The sequence below is a fragment of the Coenobita brevimanus genome, chromosome 93, assembly GCF_032717465.1.
Source record: "Coenobita brevimanus isolate Jiangsu-jjx chromosome 93, ASM3271746v2, whole genome shotgun sequence".
NCBI lineage: Eukaryota > Metazoa > Arthropoda > Malacostraca > Decapoda > Coenobitidae > Coenobita > Coenobita brevimanus.
Genome location: NC_137046.1, coordinates 43,084,668 through 43,103,716, shown reverse-complemented (window position 1 = coordinate 43,103,716; position 19,049 = coordinate 43,084,668). Strand labels below are relative to the sequence as shown.

The window sequence follows — 19,049 nt, the reverse complement described above, 5'->3', positions numbered from 1 at the left end:
AAGTGGCATCGTTAAGAGCGTCGCCCCAAATTATTCTCTGTTTGCAATAAAAAACGAAAAAAAAAAAAATCATTAGCAGCACACATAGCATGTTAACAAATGCATCCCACATGACAAAGAAAATATAACAAACTCCAAATGTGAAAACTATCTTCAGTTTCTGTCACAGCAAAACGCAAGAGCAGGAGGAGGAGGAAATGTGACAAGCATCCCCCGTTACCATGACAAGACATGATAACGGTGGCAAAGGGAAATGGGAGAATGCGCTCGCCGTTTCCCTGACAACAAGACATAATAACAGTACGACGAGGAAATGAGAGAAACATCCCCCGCTACCATCGCAACAGGGCACAATAACATGGAGAAATGAGGCAACGAGCACCCCGTTTCCCCGACAACAGGTCATAATAACACTGGGATATGAGAAAGCCACATCCGCCGTTCCCATGACAACAAAAAATGGCGTCGCTAAGAGAATCACCCCCACAATGAGTCTGTGGAGGTCCAAGAATGCCCTAAAGCTGTCCACTGGAGGGGATGGCGGGTACATGTCACGCAATCGCCAAATGGAATAAAAACAAGACGTGTGGCACAAAGAAGGGGGCCACGAGGAGCTGACCATCACGTAGTAAAGAGCCAGATGGGGTGAAGAGGGGGGAGGGAAGAAAGGAGAGAAAAGAGGAGAAATACAGGTAGGAAGAGAAAACGAACGAGTAAGAACTGAGGAAAAGAGAGGAGAGGAGAGAAGAAGAATTCAAGCAGGGAAAGGCGAGAAAAAGAGATGGACAGACGTATAGAGAGGAAATGAAAGAGCAGAAATAGGCGTATAGTGAGGAGAGGAGTGAGTAGGAACAGAGGCAGGGAAAGGAGGAAAAGGAGGAGGAAAAGAGGTAAGGAGAAGACAGGAGACAGAAGTTGAGAAAGGAGTGACAGGTACGAAGACGTGGTTAAGGAGGGTAAGGGAACCAAAGACAGAAGGATATTATAGGGGTAGATTTGAAGTGAGATCCGGACACAGAAAGACGCTGTGGTTGAGAGGAGGAGGAGGAGGAGGTAGAAATGGAATACGAGGCAGTAAACTATGAGAACTGTAAGACGGGTACAGACTATTGGAGGATGGATGTTGAGACTGAAAATGGAAACGAGAAGTACTGTATATGTGGAAGGACGCAGAGACTGAGTGAACATAGATATATACGACAGAACTGTGAGTGTTTTGACTGGAAAGGGAGGAAATGAATGTGGACGCATACTGAGACAGACAAAGTAGGTACAGCAGAGAAAGACAGAGAGGGAGAAAAAAAAAAAAAAAAAGCCTAATATTTCAACTCCTATACATTTCATTTTCCTGTACTAGCTAATATTCGTACCCTCAGAGAAGGCTGGTATGCTTCTTTATCCACATTTAAATCTCTCCGAAATGGAGAGTATGTTTTCACTAGTTTGTTTTTTGTTTTTTTTTTGTTTGTTTGTAGGCAGGATTACTCAAAAACTAAGAGAGATATTTGGACCAAATTTGGTGGGTAGATAGCCCACGTCCCAGGGAACAATCGATTAACTATGGGACCGATCTGGATCGTATTACAGATTCTGGATCCGGAAAACATTTTTTGTGAAACCCTAATCAATTATGAGAAAACCTAACCCAATATGGAGAGCGAAATTTCGTTGCCCTTGTCGGAGATATGCCGTCCACTGAATGCCCCTCTAGTTCTAACTGATATGATGCGTCAGGGAGAGATGTGTCGGACATGCCATAAGTGCGAATTGGACATTGTAGAATATCAGGCGGACTTCTGACCCTGACTGTAAAGACGAGTTAAGTGTGGAATTTTTGAACGGAAGAGAACGTAAAAGACTGAAGTCAAATTGTGCTGATTTTTAAAACAGCGAAATGCAGATGTTTGACATGATACAATAAGGGGGGGATAATACTGAGGATGAGTGAAACAGCCAAAGATTAGGCGATGATTAATAAAAAGGAGAGAGAGAGAGAGAGAGAGAGAAACAGGGAACGAATGAAGAGAGGTAAGAATGAAATATCCAAGCAGACGGTGGGCATTAGCGCCAGCTGGTGTGTGGGTTGGCAAAGCGTCATATGGAGAAGTGGTAAAAATAGCACGAGGAGAGAGGCAAAGGGGGTGGATAGGGCTAGGGCAGGTAGTGCGGGATAGCAAAAATAAATAAGGGTGTTATTTTGGAGAGAGAGAGAGAGAGAGAGAGAGAGAGAGAGTAGGCAGGCAGAAGAAAATCAAGATGCAAGTTAGTATTCATAAAACTGGTAAAAACAAAGTTAACGAAGAAAATAACGGAGAAACAGTAGGGGGAAAACAAGACGAAAGGCAGACAAAAAAAAAAAAAAAAAATAGTACCAGAAGCTGATCGACAGAAATCAGCTGAAACGAGCCAAGGTAACTAACAAGGACAACAATGCCACGTGTATGTCCACCGCTTTGTCAGGATATAACGACAGAAACAAAAAGAGAAAATAAAACAAGGCAAAGAAAACGAATCGCATGGGGGTCGATAGAAAACAGACGAGACGCGCCAGAGGGAGCAGGATGGACGAAAATGCCACCTATTCGTCCAGCGATTTGTCCCACGCTGTCCCTCCCTTGAATAATGCATGCCCCCAAGGCTATACGACCTCATTTGTTTCATCTAAGTGCCTCCAGGCTACGATAAAAACGGAGAGAGAGAGAGAGAGAGAGAAAGCACTTCCCGTCTGGTAATTGCACTGATCAGCTCTTAAACACAGGCCTATAGAAGGGTCCCTTGGAGAACGAGAGGAAGGGAAGCTGCAATGAGTGAGAAACGTTCGAGAAGAGGAAGAAGGGATGATGAGAAGGAAAAAAGGAAACTAAGGAGTATGAACGGGAAAAAAAGGAGATTAGGATGAAAGATACGAAAACAAGGACGTAATGATGAAGGGAAACTAAAAGAAGGAAGTAAGGAAAGGAAAGAAGTAAGGAAAATGGGAAGAGAAAAAATGACGTAAAGAAGAAAGTATGGGAAAGAAAGAAAAAAAAGGGAAAGGAGGAAGTAAGGAAGTGAAGAACAAGGGATGGGAAAAAATAAAGTAAGGAAACAAGACAGGAAATGAAGAAAGTAAGGAGGACAGGAGGGGAAAGAAGGAAGTAAGGAAGAAAGGGAGGGAACGAGGGAAGTAAGAATGCAACCGAGCAAGAAGACTGTTTGGAAGGAAGAAGAGAGGGAGGGAAGGATCGGGAAGGGGGAGACAGATGGAACCGGAAGGAAATGCACAGCTGAGAAAAAAAGAGTAAGAGGGGAATCTGTAGGGAAGAAGGATAGGTGGGATGAAGGCTGTAAAGATGGAGAGGAAACAGTAAAGGGGTAAGGAGAGGTCCGGAAGGAAGGGACGTTGGAGGGGAAAAACGACGCTGAGAAACTGTAAACATAGAGGGAGGGAAATTAGTAAGAAGGAAGAAAGGAAGGAAAGAAGAAAGAAAGGAAGAGAGTGGAGAAAACCTGTTTGGACGAAGTGAGATCAGTAAGGATGGAAGAATGGATGAAAGGTAAGGAAGAAACAGGGAAGGAAGGAAGAAAGAATGAATGAAAGGTTGGAAGAAGGAGAAAGAAGGAAAAAGGCAAGGATGAACAAATGGACAAATGAAAGAAAAAGATTACGGAAGGAAGGATGGTTGAACGAAAAAAAAAAAAGGAGAAAGATTAAAAAAAGAAGAAAGAAGGAGGGAGGGAGGGAAGGAGGGAAGCTGTGTGAGAAAGGGCGAGAACAAGGGAGGCCAGTGAGATGGAGAAAGACCGTAGAGAAGGAAGGAGGGGATGAATCTGTAGGGAGCAAGGCAGGGAAGCTTTGGAAGGGATATATATCAATAAAGAGATAGGAAGAATAGAGGGGGGATAAAAAGGCATCTTACCGCCGTATTCTCGTGGGAATGACCCCTTAACTCCTTCCATACAATGACTTTAATGACTTATTCCTGCTGCCTTAACACGATTATAACTGGAAAAAACATTTGTAGTGGAGGGGTCAGATATGGAGTTCATTAACCCTTTCAAAAAATTCTTTCCTAAAGCTGAACATATTCATTTGAAGGTTGCAAGATTAAACTACAAACAAATAAGTACTCAAACAGAAGGACCCAGATCCAAGGATGTTCTTCTTAGTTTATTATTGTTTCTTCTAACTTCCTTCTCATTCAGTTTCGGAATGGTTTCCAGCTGTGAAGGGGTTAATGGAGGTAATATATAATCCCTCCAGTTTGAACAGACAAGGTCTCCATAAACCTTGGAACATCTATTTCTGAACTGAAGTGTCACATGAAGGCAAAGAAAATGCAAAATAAAACAGACAAACGAAGAAAGAAAATAAAGAAAGGAAGAAAAAAGTCGCGGGGCTGAAGGGGCCAAGGGGATCCCTAGCACCTTCTCCTTACTAATTTATTTCTGTTATGGCACGTTACCTTTTTTTATTCAGTATTACTTAGCGAAAGGTGTTGCTATTAATTTTTCACTACGATGTATTTTATACTCTCTTCTTATTACTGTCAGACGATGATATGCAACTCTGGAAACTCTATCAAAGTGACGGAATTAACAGTGACTGTCTAAATCATTCACTACGATAGCTCTCCTCTAAATATCATATCATATCTGGAGGCAGCAAATATATCAATGAGGGTATCGTGGTGAAGGGGTAACCCTTTGGCTGCTTTTATTTTAATAACACTGTTTGTGGTCAGACAAAATGAAATGCAAAGTTCGCACTAAATTACCTAAGGAACAAGGAATGAGGTGTGTAGCTGTAACAATACTTGCATCAGCTCATAGGACGGTCTGCTGCGAGACCGAACATTCTCTTCGAAAGGCGAGAGGTAGCCAAAATTTACTGTTCCTAATGCTGGCGATGTACTACTACGCACGCAGTGTCTGTGATAAAAAATAATGCAAATGAAGGTCGAAGTGTTGGAATGACTATGTTCGTAAAGAATAAGTCTGTCTGTCATCTCATCGGTATTAACCGATAGAGTGCGAATGTATGCAAGCATAAAACGGACACACTGTCAGTATCTATACTAAATGACGCCATGGCTTGCGGTTTGATCCACACACAGGGCAGAAACACACAAGCACGCTACCACCTTCCCACTGCAGTTCCTAAGGCACCAGAACTGGTAGTCTTCAATTCTCTGGTGCTGTGGATTTTGTTTGGCCAAATATAATCGTCTGGGGACTGCCACAATATAAAAAAAAAGTGCTGAGTCGCAGTGAATGGGTTATGAATACATCAACAACATTCGGGAGATGACAGAAGTGTGCTAAGCAAAAGAAATCACCGAGGATGAGGTGCCAGGAAGACTCCTATGGCCACAAGAACACATTTTTCTGAGCTCACTGGGAAGAGACGTAAAGCTGCAAATAGAAAAATCGATGACTTTCGCTCAAAAACGAGACAGTGAGCGATGACTACTGAAACAGTGATACGATCCTCGGAGTCCAGAAAAATCTTCAGAAAACTGTATTATAGTTTCGTAAATGATTAGTTAAAACATTTATAGATATTAAGGCGAAAACATCACCTTCAATCACCTCTTTTAACATCACCCTTAGTCACCAGCTTTAAATTACTAGCCAGTAGTGAAGCGGGTACCCTAGTATCCTGCATAATCATCTTTAGCACTATCTCCAATCTCCAAAATTAACGCTGCCCCCAATTACCAACATTAATACTGTCTCCAATCCAACATTAAAACTGATTTCCTATCCCCAACATTAGCAATGTCTCCAATTTCCAACATCACCACTACCTCCAGTCCCTAACAGCAACACTACCTCGAATCCCAAACATTAACAACACTGCTTCCAATCCACAACTTTACCATGACCTCCAAACACAAATTTTATCTATAACAGGATATCCAATCACCACTTTTAACATTACCTCAATCTCCAGCTCTGGCCACATAATTACATTCAATCAGCATGTTCACAGCTCTTCAAAATGACCCCATCGACACGTCATAAAAACACCCCCACTAACATCATCACACCAAACGCCATATTCACAAATTATCTTCGGCTTAATCTAGGTATACGACCATTTATTTATTTGATTGTTGGTTAGTTTGCTGCCTGGTTTATTTGTTTGTCTGTATTATATTCATTCATCTACCAAATACTTCACGACTGAAGTGAATAACAATGTAAAAAAAAAGTTGGCAAAGCAAAATTATTCATGAAAAAAAATTCACTGCTGCTAAGGAGAGATTGTAGTAATAATCAGCTAAGAATCTTTATAAATAGCCCAAAAAAGATAAAACCATTGTGTAGTACAACGGAGGTATTGCTGATGTGAGGGCTGCAGAGAATTAGCCCTCTGTGGGTGTGGCGTAGGTAGATTACGAGATTTCGGCAGTAGGCTTCCTATGTCTAAAACTAGAGCACTGAAAAAAATAAGTAAGTAAAAAATCAACCACAACACCAAACACAACTTATCTCAGCCCAATAACCCAATAGCTAGGAGTAAAATAAATAGTAACTACGAAACATTTGAAATAGCAAAATCATCACCATCACCACCACCACCATCGTCATCATCATCATCATCATCATCATCATCATCCCGTGAATCAAAACATGACAAAATATCTGGAGCGACAAGCCTATGCCAATATCACATAAAAAATCTAGCTATTCTAAAGACGACGTATCTTCGAGAAGCGACAAGAACGAACGAAGCAAAAGTGTTGAGGAAAGGAAAAGTAATCTCTCACTGTCACATTATGCATGCCTCCCAATTCCTGGCAGCACGAGAGAAAGAGAGAGAGACAGAGACAGAGAGACAGAGACACACACACACACACACACACACACACACACACACACACACACACACGTCTGATGATATGCGTTGTTCAGTAAGTAGTACTTTCTCTCTCTCTCTCTCTCTCTCTCTCTCTCTCTCTCTCTCTCTCTCTCTCTCCTTCTGTGACACTGATGTTTTCAGGAGGCTCTCTTGTCGCCTTTGGAGAATAACACGTCTTCCCCTTTGAACCTCTTCTGCCCTAACTTGTTTAAGATTTGTTTCCTTTTGCAACTTACATTTTCCGGAGTTCAGTGGTACAACAAGGCAATACTACGGCTCTACATCCTTTCCATACCGCTTTCTCGTTTCAAGCACAAAATTCTGTACTCTGTCCATTTTAACACTAAAATTGTCACCTTTCCAACTTGATTGTTCAGCCAAAGCAAGAAATAAACATTACAATATAATTCGAGTAATTATGAAATGGTGTGGAAAGAATGAAAGAGCCATACTTTTGCCTTAATCTGCCACAGAGTTAACTGCAAGCTTCAAAAGGACTAAAATCTCCGCTAAAATAAGGTAGACGAACTTTAGTGCTGTCAGTGTTCAGCACAGAGATGGCACTTTTACGAATGGATAATATGATGAGAGTATAGTTGATTTATTACAAAGCGACACAAAAGAAACAGAAAATTCACAGGACCTTAAGGCATGGTCATCTACAGTATACCCCAGTCTGTTCGCCACCTGAAACTGAAACAGGGACCTGAACTGTACAGTGACGACTGCGTGTTGGAGTCTGAGGGAACTTTTGGGTGCCTTCCTTAATAATCACTTGTTAGTGTCTGTGATTATCTCCTACCCGTGAAATACCGTACTGCCTGCGTTCCTTTGGATAGCCCCCGACACGAAGTCTTGTTCCTTTCCCTGAAATGCAATTCCTCACCACCTGAGTTCTTCTCCAGCCTCCTCTCTACTTCCTTCCGGTTTAGCAGTAAGCCCTAAAACACTGGACTTCACACAAGGCAGCTAAGAAATTATTCTTATTAACAACATTTATATATGAGGATGAGGATCAGATTCCTCGAAGAGTCACATCAATAAATCAAGAATATGGAGCAAGTACCTCGTCTCCTTCTCGTGGTCTTCAGTTTTATATATTCCGTCCGGTTCCCTGATGGAATTTTACGGTGTAAAATCCTTAACGAATTATTTCAGAGAATAATTTATTAACGAGAACAAAATATTTCTGTGTCACAGCGAAGACGGATTTCTAATATGTTTTCTAGCGATTTTTAGGTGCATGCTCCAAGCCCAAGTAAAAAAATGCAAGCAAGTATTTTCACTATTTGTCTGCCATAATGGCAAAATAAGAAGGAAAGGCTGCGGACGAATATATTTATGTGGCTGCAATATTACTGGCTTACACGAAAATACAAACAGATTATGTATGCAATAATTTCTAATATTTGTCTTAAATAAAAGGACATTGTGTGCGCATTAATCACTGTAATGTTTCTCTCTCTTATACATATATAAAGACAGACAATGAATATGCTTATCATCATATTATTTATACGTCGTGCACGAAAATATTGATAATTTTTTTACGAACTATTTGTGCAAAATTGGTGGCAGGAACGAAGATTAAGACAAATTATGTACCGCATGTATTCATCACCGTAATATTTCTCCGGGTTACACGAAAAAAAAGACAAATTCTATTTATCACTATATTTTTCTTTTATACGAAAATGAAGACAGATCATACTTATGCACCTCTCTCTCTCTCTCTCTCTCTCTCTCTCTCTCTCTCTCTCTCTATCTATCTATCTATCTATCTATCTATCTTTCTATCTCCAAGGGCACAGTAAAACCTATAAAAAGGCACCTAACATTTTTTCTTTTATTAATGCCGAAACTTTTCACCTATTCATCTTTGAATTTTACAAAATTTATGGAACCTATAATAGGAAAAAAAAAATTAATCAGGGGTTGATCGAAAGTCCCCTCCCACCACCCCCGAGCTTTTAGGCTTGAAACTTCGTACATTAAAAATTAATAACACGTTATTCAGATTCGGCTTAGGCCTAACTCTGCGTTAAGTCGGATATTTTAAGGTAATACCATCAGGTCGATGTCATTTTCAATTTATATTCTTGACACTGTTCCATGACTTTATGCACCTTATGTAAGACCTCCTTTAGGAAAAAGCTTAGAAACAATCTCCATTCACTTGTTCGGAAGATGACTTCTTAAATGTTAATCCTGCTACTCTCAGACATTTTTATTCCTCAAGACACGTCACCTGCGACTGAAGGTAAGATGACATATAATATCTTCTTTTGTGTAAGGTTCTTGAACTAACATTTTCAATTGCTTCAATCAAACCATATTTATTTTCTGCTCTCTTCTGATTTTTATCCACCTCTACAGAGAATTTCGAACTAGACTGGTAAGATACAGACCCAATAATCCCTCCACTCTAACAGGTCCCCCTTAATCTAAGTAAAACCATCTGGTGATACAAAACATTAACCACAAGTTACGTCCTCAGCTTTAAGGGGTTAGATGAATATTCCTTCCGTCCCTCCAACTGTCACTATGTATTTGATATAGTTCGACTTTACTATGGTGTAAAGAAGAATTATAACTTAACATATAGATAAGAAATTTTTATCTAGTGATGTTTTTCTCTCCCATACAGTATTCATTACAAAGAGAAAAAATGAAAAAAAAAAAAAAAATACCCATATCTATCGGCTATTTTTCGTATCCTCTCATCTTTTTTTCTTCTACAAATTTTCTTTTCCTTCTCTTTCCTCTTTTCTTTCTCCGTTTCCATCCCTTTCCTCTTCTCCTTTCCGTTCTCTTTCCTACGATTCTTCTTCTCTTGCACAGCCTTCTTCTCTTTCATGTCAGCAACAGCACTCGAGAAGGAAGAAGCGTACAAACTGAGCTCGTACAAGCCCCCGCCCATCAGGCAGTCGCAAATAATGGTGTACCAGTATCTTCCTCACCCAGCGATTCAGTACGTTCCTCGCCAAGGGAAGTCCCCTTTACTATGGTAAGAAATGGCGCAAAACCCGGAAAAGATTCGAGGAAGCATCTTCCCATAACTACGTATAATCGCTACCAGATCCTTGCCGAAGCGGTAAATGAGACAGAAGAAACAAGGCTTATTGGGGACTCTATTGTACGCAGTCAGCTGGAGGAATTTTGTGGACGTGCCCCCATCAGCAGAAAGAGGTACTGTTTTCCAGGAGGTGGACTAAGTGATATCACAGAAGCCTGCGATGAGGTCACAAAAGACGCAAATGATCAAACTCTATACGTTATCCATGTTGGAACAAATGATCTGAAGCGCAGTAGATCAGAGGAATTGCTAGCAAAGTATCACGAAATGATCAAACGATTCAAAACTAAGTCCACTAATGTGATAATATCTGGTATACTCCCAAGGATCAAGGCAGAAAATAGTTTCTATGATAAGGCCTTCAGCACAAATAACCGGCTCAAATCTCTCTGCACGCAAGAGGAGTTGACTTTGTCAATCTGTGGGACCAGTTTTATGAGCAACATACTCTATTCCAGAAAGATGGTCTCCATTTGAACTCAGTAGGAGCGGCACGGCTAGGTAGACTTCTACACGATAAAGTTGCCCTCTTCAGATCAAAAAACGCGGCACGTCCAGGAACAGTAACCTTAACATAAATACCCACCAAGTCAGATCACCAACTGTTCGGAACGGAATTAGAGTCTGCTATGCTAACGCACGTAGTCTACGTAACAAGTTTGAGGATTTAGAATCTCTAATTTACCTAGAAAATTATGACATCATTGGCATCACAGAGTCCTGGATTAACACATCTGACCGTGACTTTCTAGAATACTCACTAACAGGGTACAATATTTTCAGCTGTGAGCGACCACATCGAGCTGGTGGCGGTGTTTTACTATATGTGAAAACTAGTCTCCATCCCCTTGTGCTATCCAAACCCAGTATTACCAACATAGATGCCAGTTATGTTCAGCTAAGTATTAATTCACACAAAATAAATATATGTCTCATCTATCGTCCGCCAGCACAGTCAACTGAGACAGATGAAAAACTTTATGATCAAATTGCGGAAATTTGTTGTCAAGAGGATAGCGTAATTTTTGGAGACTTTAATCTACCGGTAACAAAGTGGGGTGAACCACTGACGGCACACTCAGGACAAGAGCTTTATACGAATCTTCAGGAAAGCAGCCCTTTCCCAACACGTAGAATACCCAACGAGAGGAAACAATATCCTAGACATCATCTTGACTACAAATGATAACCTAGTCAACAACGTTGAAATAGGACCTGAGTTTAGTTCCAGTGATCATCGAACTATACAGTTTAATATTACTACTGAAAAAGTAAAAGAAACGGAGAGCAAAGAAAAGGTCCCAGATTATCGTAGAGCTAATTTCAACAGGCTCAGAGCGCTACTTGCAACTGCAGATTGGAATCAAATGTCTGAAGCCGATGACATAAACCAAGCATGGGAAATATTCACCGAAAAATTTAATGAAGTGGTAAAGTCATGTGTGCCACTACGTAACAGACGTCCAGCTGGAAATAGTAAACCAAAGTGGTGGTCCAGTGAAATAAAAAGTAACTTAATAGCCAAAAAACAGGCATACCATAAATATAAAGCTACACAAAATAATGATGATAAATTACAATACGATAATCTACGCCGCACATCGAAAAGACTTATTAAACAAAGCAAAAGAGCACTGGAGATCCACATTGCTAATACGTGCAAATCAAATCCTAAAGAATTTTACAGTTACATTAGAAAGAAAAAGGTTATGACTACATCAATAGGTCCTCTAGAAACAAACAATGGCAGACACACTGAAAATGAGGTCGAAATGGCAAACATTCTTAACGATTACTTTGCGTCTGTTTTTACAGTAGAAAACACCACCAGAAACCTACTGTTACCCACAAACCAAGCAAATAGCACAGTCCTTAGTAACTATGCTATCCATAATAATGATATCCTTTCAGCCATAAATAGTACGGACATAAACAAAACCCCTGGCCCCGATAAAATATCACCGAGAATTCTCAAAGAAGCAAAACATGAGTTACTGCTGCCACTCTCTGTCTTATTCAATAAATCATTAAGTACTGGGAAAGTTCCATGCGAATGGAAACTAGCAAATGTAACACCAATTTTCAAAAAAGGAAATGAGTCGCACCCAGGAAATTACAGACCAATCAGCTTAACATCAGTAGTGTGCAAGTTAATGGAAAAAATCATAAGAGATAAAATAGTTAATTATCTAGAAGAAAATAATATAATTAAAGACTCAACATGGATTCAGACATCGTCGTTCATGCTTAACTAACCTACTGGACTTCTTCCATGATGTTTACAAATCATACGATGACTCAAGAGCAGTAGATATAATTTACCTCGACTTTCAGAAAGCATTTGACACTGTCCCTCACAAGCGTCTCATGAGAAAAATAGAAGCACATGGAATAAAAGGAAAGACGCTAAAATGGTTACAAGACTGGCTGTCAGACCGAAAACAGCGAGTTGTGATAAACGGAAAGGAATCCAAATGGCGTAATGTGATCAGCGGCGTGCCCCAAGGCTCAGTACTTGGACCGATACTTTTTATTATCTATATAAATGACACTGATGAGGGTCTAAATTGTAAAGTATCCAAATTTGCAGATGATACTAAAATAACCAGTAAAGTCACTTCAAAATTACAGTGGCAGCAGTTACAAAATGACCTTAATACTTTAGCAAGCTGGGCAGAAAAATGGCAAATGAAATTCAACACAGAAAAATGTAAAGTACTTCGGGGGGGGGGGGGGGGGATGTCCATGCAAATTACAAAATGAACAATATTCAGTTATCAAGTACAGACAGTGAAAAGGATCTTGGTGTGATAATATCAAATGACCTAAAACCAAGCAAGCAGTGTACCGATGCGGTAAAAATTGCAAACAAGCTAGTGGGTTTTATTGGAAGAACTTTCGAGTTTAAATCGGAAAAAGTCATACTTGCCTTGTACAACTCGCTAGTGCGCCCCCATCTTGAGTATTGTGTGCAATTCTGGTCTCCGTACTACAGAAAGGACATTGAAAAATTAGAGAAAATTCAGCGAAGAATCACAAAAATGGTACCACGACTTAGAAACAAACCATATGAGGAACGCCTTGAAGAACTTAAATTATTTAGCCTAACGAAGCGCAGGTTAGAGGACCTTATTGAAGTTTTCAAAATCATGAAGGGATATGACAACTTAGACATGAATAAATATTTTGATATAGACCGGTCGAGTCAAACCAGAAGTAATGGCTGCAAAATCATGGGAAAACGATTCCAATCCCACGAAGCAAAATACTTCTTCTTTAACAGAGTTGTAAATATCTGGAACAGATTACCCTCAGATACCGTGAACAGTATCTCAATTGAGACATTCAAAAACAAATTAGACAAGTATTTGCACGAAAATCCTCAGCTGACTCTTTTTCTGTCCGAATAACTTGCTTTTATAGCTACGGTACATGGAAGTTCATGCCCCCTTAGTCTACAAGACACCCCGTAAACAATGTACCCGTACATAGTGTTGCGTCACGATATTATACATTTTCAATTTATTCGGTGCAAACAAAGCAATATAAGCACAGATTAGGATCTGCACAGATAACCCTGAGTTAACGGTCACTACTCTTACTTTCGACCTGTGATGGGCTGTGGATCACTGAGGGTCCCTGTTAGTCAAGTGACCACCATCGGGATTTTTTTAATGTACCAGGGGTCACTGCTTCAGGATGAAACTTGTGTACTGTCCCACATGGGAGAGTTCCTTGTCTCAGTGGGTGAACGGAGAACTATTGCCTGATTGACTGCTGCCTACCTAAAAAGCGCCAGGGAAGGTTGCCGCACCACCCCTAAACATCCACTCTGTGCATTGCACATCCACACTGCACTGTGCAGTCCCCTTTATCTAAGACACCCGTCCTATATACTTTTCAGTCTCCCCAGCGCAAAGAAAGCAATATAAGCACAGATTAGGAGCTGCACAGATAACCCTGAGTTAATGGTCACTACTCTCACTTTCTACCTGTGATGGGCTGTGGATCACTGAGGGTCCCTGTTAGTCAAGTGACCACCATCGGGATTTTTTTAATGTACCAGGGTCACTGCTTCAGGATGAAACTTGTGTACTTGTCCCACATGGGAGAATTCCTTGTCTCAGTGGAGTGAACGGAACTAGGGCCTGATTGACTGCTGCCTACCTCAAAAGCGCCAGTTAAGGCTGCCGCACCACCCCTAAATATCCACAGTGTGCAGTGTGTAGCTTCCACGTTATGTCCACAGACTTCCCATTAACTCAATGTAACTGGTTTATAATGTCATGCCGTAACTATTATTTTATTTGTTTACTTTCTTTCAGGTTACTCTATCGGGTAGCTTATAGATAAAGTATTATAGAATGTGACTTTTCCTTTCCAGTGTTTCCTATAAAATTTCCATGTCAGTTTTTCCATGCTGCATGGTGGTTTTTCTCACTTTTTCCTGGAGGGTTTGGTGGTGGGGGGAGCCTTCTTGCTTTCCTATCCTTATCCTTCAACATGTAGAGTTAGATCTTGTAGTCATAGTTTTCTCTAACAAGCAGCCTCGAAAGGACCATAAGGTCTGTTGCTGTTTGCTTTCCTGTGTAATCCTGTGTAATCCTCCTCTCCCTTCTTCACCATCCTCCTCCTCCTCATCATCATCATTACTCTTATCTTCATCTTCTTCTTCTTTATCTTATTCAAGGTACGGGAAAAAATGAAAACAGTTTTGACGACAGTATTGTTAAATTTGGAGAAGTTAGCCGTACATAAAAGAATATTGGGTCACCATCTCATCCACAATCCTGTCTCCCTTCCTTTCACCTTCCACTGCTCCCTTCCCTCCTCCTCTTTCACCTTTCTCTCCTCTGCTCACGCTCTCTCTTCTCTATTCCCTTTCCCTCCTTAAATTTCCTTTATATCCCCTTTCTCATTCCTTTCCTCTCCACTGCACTCCCCCCCCCTCTCTCTCTCTCTCTCTCTCTCTCTCTCCGACCTGAACTTTTGCTCATTAATCTGCCACCTTGACACTTGCAACTCTCATTAGCACGGATATAATTCACGATCAAGAGTGCTGCGTGGGCAAGCCTAACCCAACAATGGAGATGATTATGATGATGATGGCATGACGATGATGATGATGATCGTGGAATAGGTCTTAATAATAATAATAATAATAATAATATTATTATTATTATTATTATTACTATTATCATTATTAAAGACCAACACCACGGTCATCATTATTAACATTATTAGTACCTCCTCTGCTGTTGTTAATGATGGAAATAAATAAATTATTCGACTTCCATGCGTAATAAATGCAAGACCCAAATGGCAGAAAAATCAAAGCAACGTCCAGAATATGGGTCTTTCATCTTAACTTGGCTCATATTTTCCCCACACTGCAGCTTCTATTACGCAGTTCAGTGGCAGAAAGAGACAATGTTACGGCTACACATCATTTCAGTTGCACTTCTCCCAGACTAACACCATACCATAGTGTTCATCTACTGTTAAAGTTCAGCATTCAAGACAAGAGGGATGACAATTTCAGAAAAATGTCATTAAAAAAAAAAAAAAAGTGCATAATCCCAACACAGGAAGAAAGATGTAGTAAGAACAAATGTCAACCAAAATATAAAAACGAAAACAAGACCACATTAAAAAAAATCGTCGGTACTAAAAATTAATATATATATATATATATATATATATATATATATATATATATATATATATATATATATATATATATATATATATATATATATATATAAATTAAAAAATATATATTTATATTCCTTACGGAAATGATGGAGACTATTTCAAAGCTTCCTCAGAGGCTCAACTTTCCTATCTCAAGTCTGATGGAATATCCCTTAAAAATGTGGCACTAAATCCTGACATATGGCAAGACGGGGGAAGATGCCATTATTTATTATTATTGTCTATATATATTATGAGAGAGAGAGAGAGAGAGAGAGAGAGAGAGAGAGAGAGAGAGAGAATAACTTAACCCTCTCAGCACGTAAACTTCCTTTCTTATCTAATGGAAGGAGGAGGAGGAGGATAAGAGATATGGAGAAATAAAATGATCAAAGATGTGAGGAGGAGCAAGGAATGCGGTAGGGCAAAGAAGAGGAGATGGTTTCGGTGGTGGTGGTGGTAGTGGTGATAGATAATAATAATAATAATAATAATAATATATGGAGCAGCTGGTGAGTACAACATCCATGGTCATCAATTGATGTAAGGATTGAACATTTGACTCTGCCCTGTGATCGTAACACGTGATCGATTGCTCTCAAAACTGCTTTACTTCTTCCTTGCCTGAGCCTTTATCCTCCCATTCAGTATGGTCCAAATCATATCAAAACTGAGATACCTTGCCCTGTGATCTTGACCTTTGACCATTCCCTTTGACCTCGACATTTGACTGTTCTCGGAATGAATCCCCTATCCTTGCATTACCCTGAAGGCTTCCACATGGTTTGGTGCAGATCAGATAAAAAATATTTAAGCTGACCATGCCATATAACCTTGACCTGTTATTCTAAAAAACAATGGGCCAATCCCCTGGCTGATCCTCAACTCATCCACCAAGTTTGCTTTAAATCAGAACAATACTGTTTTGACCTTGTCGTTGGACCTTAACCTTTGACTGACTGTTCACAAAATAATAATATAAATGGATAAGAATAGGGAAAGAAGTCTGGTGAAGGAGAGAAAATGCAGTGCAACTCAAACAAGAGTAATTAAAAACAGAGAAGCCGAGGATGGAAGAAAAGATACAAAGTGGTCTAAGAAAAACCGAGTAAAGAAAAACATCAGTAAAGTCGAAGGCATACAAAAACAGAAAACATCAGTTATGTAGACGGCACTGGAAAAAAGGAGGAAAACATCAAGACGAAGACAGAAAAAAAAACTTGAAGGAACTGGACAATAAGAAGCAAAATTACATACAGAAGAAACTTTCGAGAACCGAGGAGACACGAGCGATAAAAAAATGAAACAAGCTTCAACAGAAAGAAGAAAATGAAAGAAACTCGAAAATCGAGGAGACACGTGTGATAATAAAAAATTAAACGAGCTTCAACAGAAAGAAGGAAAGACTGGATGATGATGTAGGAAAAAACAAAACAAAACAAACATTCATGGTACTGTGACGTTTTCATATTTCGTTCTAGTTACCGTCAGACTATTTAATACAGCATAGGAGCAGCCTCTCGTAGTTAAGATGTTTGATAATATCCCCACAACATCCATATTAATATTCCTTTTATTCTTGTTATCTCAGTACAATTTCATTCCAGCTGGGGGAGGGTATGGAGACCTCTCATGGCGAAGGGTTTTGGAAGAAGTCAGTTAAAACGAGGATGATAAGATTTATTCGAAAAGAAGGAAGATGAACAGAGTGAGACCGAGGAACAGTCTGATCACGAGTACAAAGGACAGGGAGGTAAATGAGTATTATTCAGAAACACGGCGATAACAGACATGCGGCAGGGGAAATATCCATGAGAGAGAGAGAGAGAGAGAGAGAGAGGCGGTTGGTAGGGTTGGTGGTGGTGGTGGGTGATGTGATTATCTGGAGTGAGTGGAGCATGGAGGTATCCTACCTCAATGGAGTGGAGCAGCAAGGAATTAGGTTAAGGCTAAGGTTAGTCCCTGGTGGGCATGTATGGGAGGGTCAGGGGTAAACAGAGGCATGGGGAGGGAAGGAGAGGCGAAGGAGAAGGGGTGCTGGTGGAGATGAGACGAATAGGGAGAGAAGGATAGGTAGGGTGTGAAGGAGAGGGACGGGTAGTGTGTGAGGGGTGGGGAATGGGTAGAGTGTGGGTATGTTAGGGGATGAGATGAATAACAGCGAATTGATAGTGGTGAATGACGTGGGCAAGAATGTGGATGGCATGAGGTGAATAACAGCGGATAGATCGTGGTGAATGATGTGGGCATGGGTGTGGATGCATGGTGAGGAGATAGGGGAATAGAAAGGGGTATGATTAAGAGTTGGGTGTGGATGAGGAACGGGCAAGGTAGAAGTTAGGAAGATAGGTGTGTGGGAGAAGGAACAGTAAGGGATGTTTGAGGGTGATGGGTAGGTGTGGGAGGGTGAAGGGTAGGAGGTATGCAAGACTGAATAGTAGGAGGTGTGGGTAGCGGGAGGGTAGGAAATATAGGAGGGGGCAGGGTAGGCGGTGCAGGAGAGGAAGAGTAGCAAGTGTGCGAAGGGAAAGCGTAGGTGTGGGCGGTAAGAGGGTAAAGACGTGGGAGAGGGATGGGTAAGCATGCGGGAAGGGGGAATGATAATGGTGTTGGAGGGGGAATGGTAAGGGAGTGGGAGGGGGAATGGTAAGGGAGTGGGAGGGGGAATGGTAAGGGTGTGGGAGGGGGAACTGTAAGGGTGAGAGAGGGGGAAGGATAACCCTGTAGGAAGGGGAATGATAGACGTACCTGATGTTAGAGTGAGGGAGCGACTGAGAGTGGAATATTGGTGGAATCGATGCCTGTGTGTGCTGTAGTGGGGTGATGGAGCGTGAATGTAGGCGAATCTGGGTGGAAATGTGTGTTTGCGAACGGTTGTTCGCATTTTGGTGGCTTAAGTTGAAGCTTACAGTGAGAAATAATCCGTTTCAGCATGCACACACACACACACACACACACACACACACACACACACACACACACACACACACACACACACACACACACACACACATTTTTTTTTTTTGCTACTAAAACTGATTAATAATGAGATGTGGACTACTTGCCCACTAATTTATCTACATGCTTTCCAGTGAAAGTTGAATCCATTCCATATGAGGACGCATTTTAATTTCTTTTATTCCCGCTACCTCCAGACGAGATTATTTAACCACGAAAAAAATCTCTGGAAAAATCTCCCGTACTGAAGGTGCTATTGAAAGCTGTATCGATTCGAACCCCTGCAGCTGGAGTTTCTCCAAGAATAAACAACTTCGTCTAAACACAATTTAAACAAAAATATCGAACAGAACAAGATAAGCAGGTCCTGTGTGGGATTCTGTGCGTCCCCTCAGCCCGACGTCATTTTACCTTGTTCCTGATTTCTCGTGAAAAATGTTTTCGGCAGCTTACACCTTTCACCACAAGGCGGCT

The 19,049-nt window shown here is 40.7% G+C and overlaps 1 protein-coding gene across 1 annotated transcript in view; it reads left to right on the top strand.

Moving 5' to 3' along the window:
- The window catches only part of LOC145412583 (uncharacterized), a 449,765-nt gene that overhangs the window by 376,761 nt on the left and 53,955 nt on the right, over positions 1-19,049 (top strand). The gene's annotated exons all lie outside the window — the stretch shown is intronic.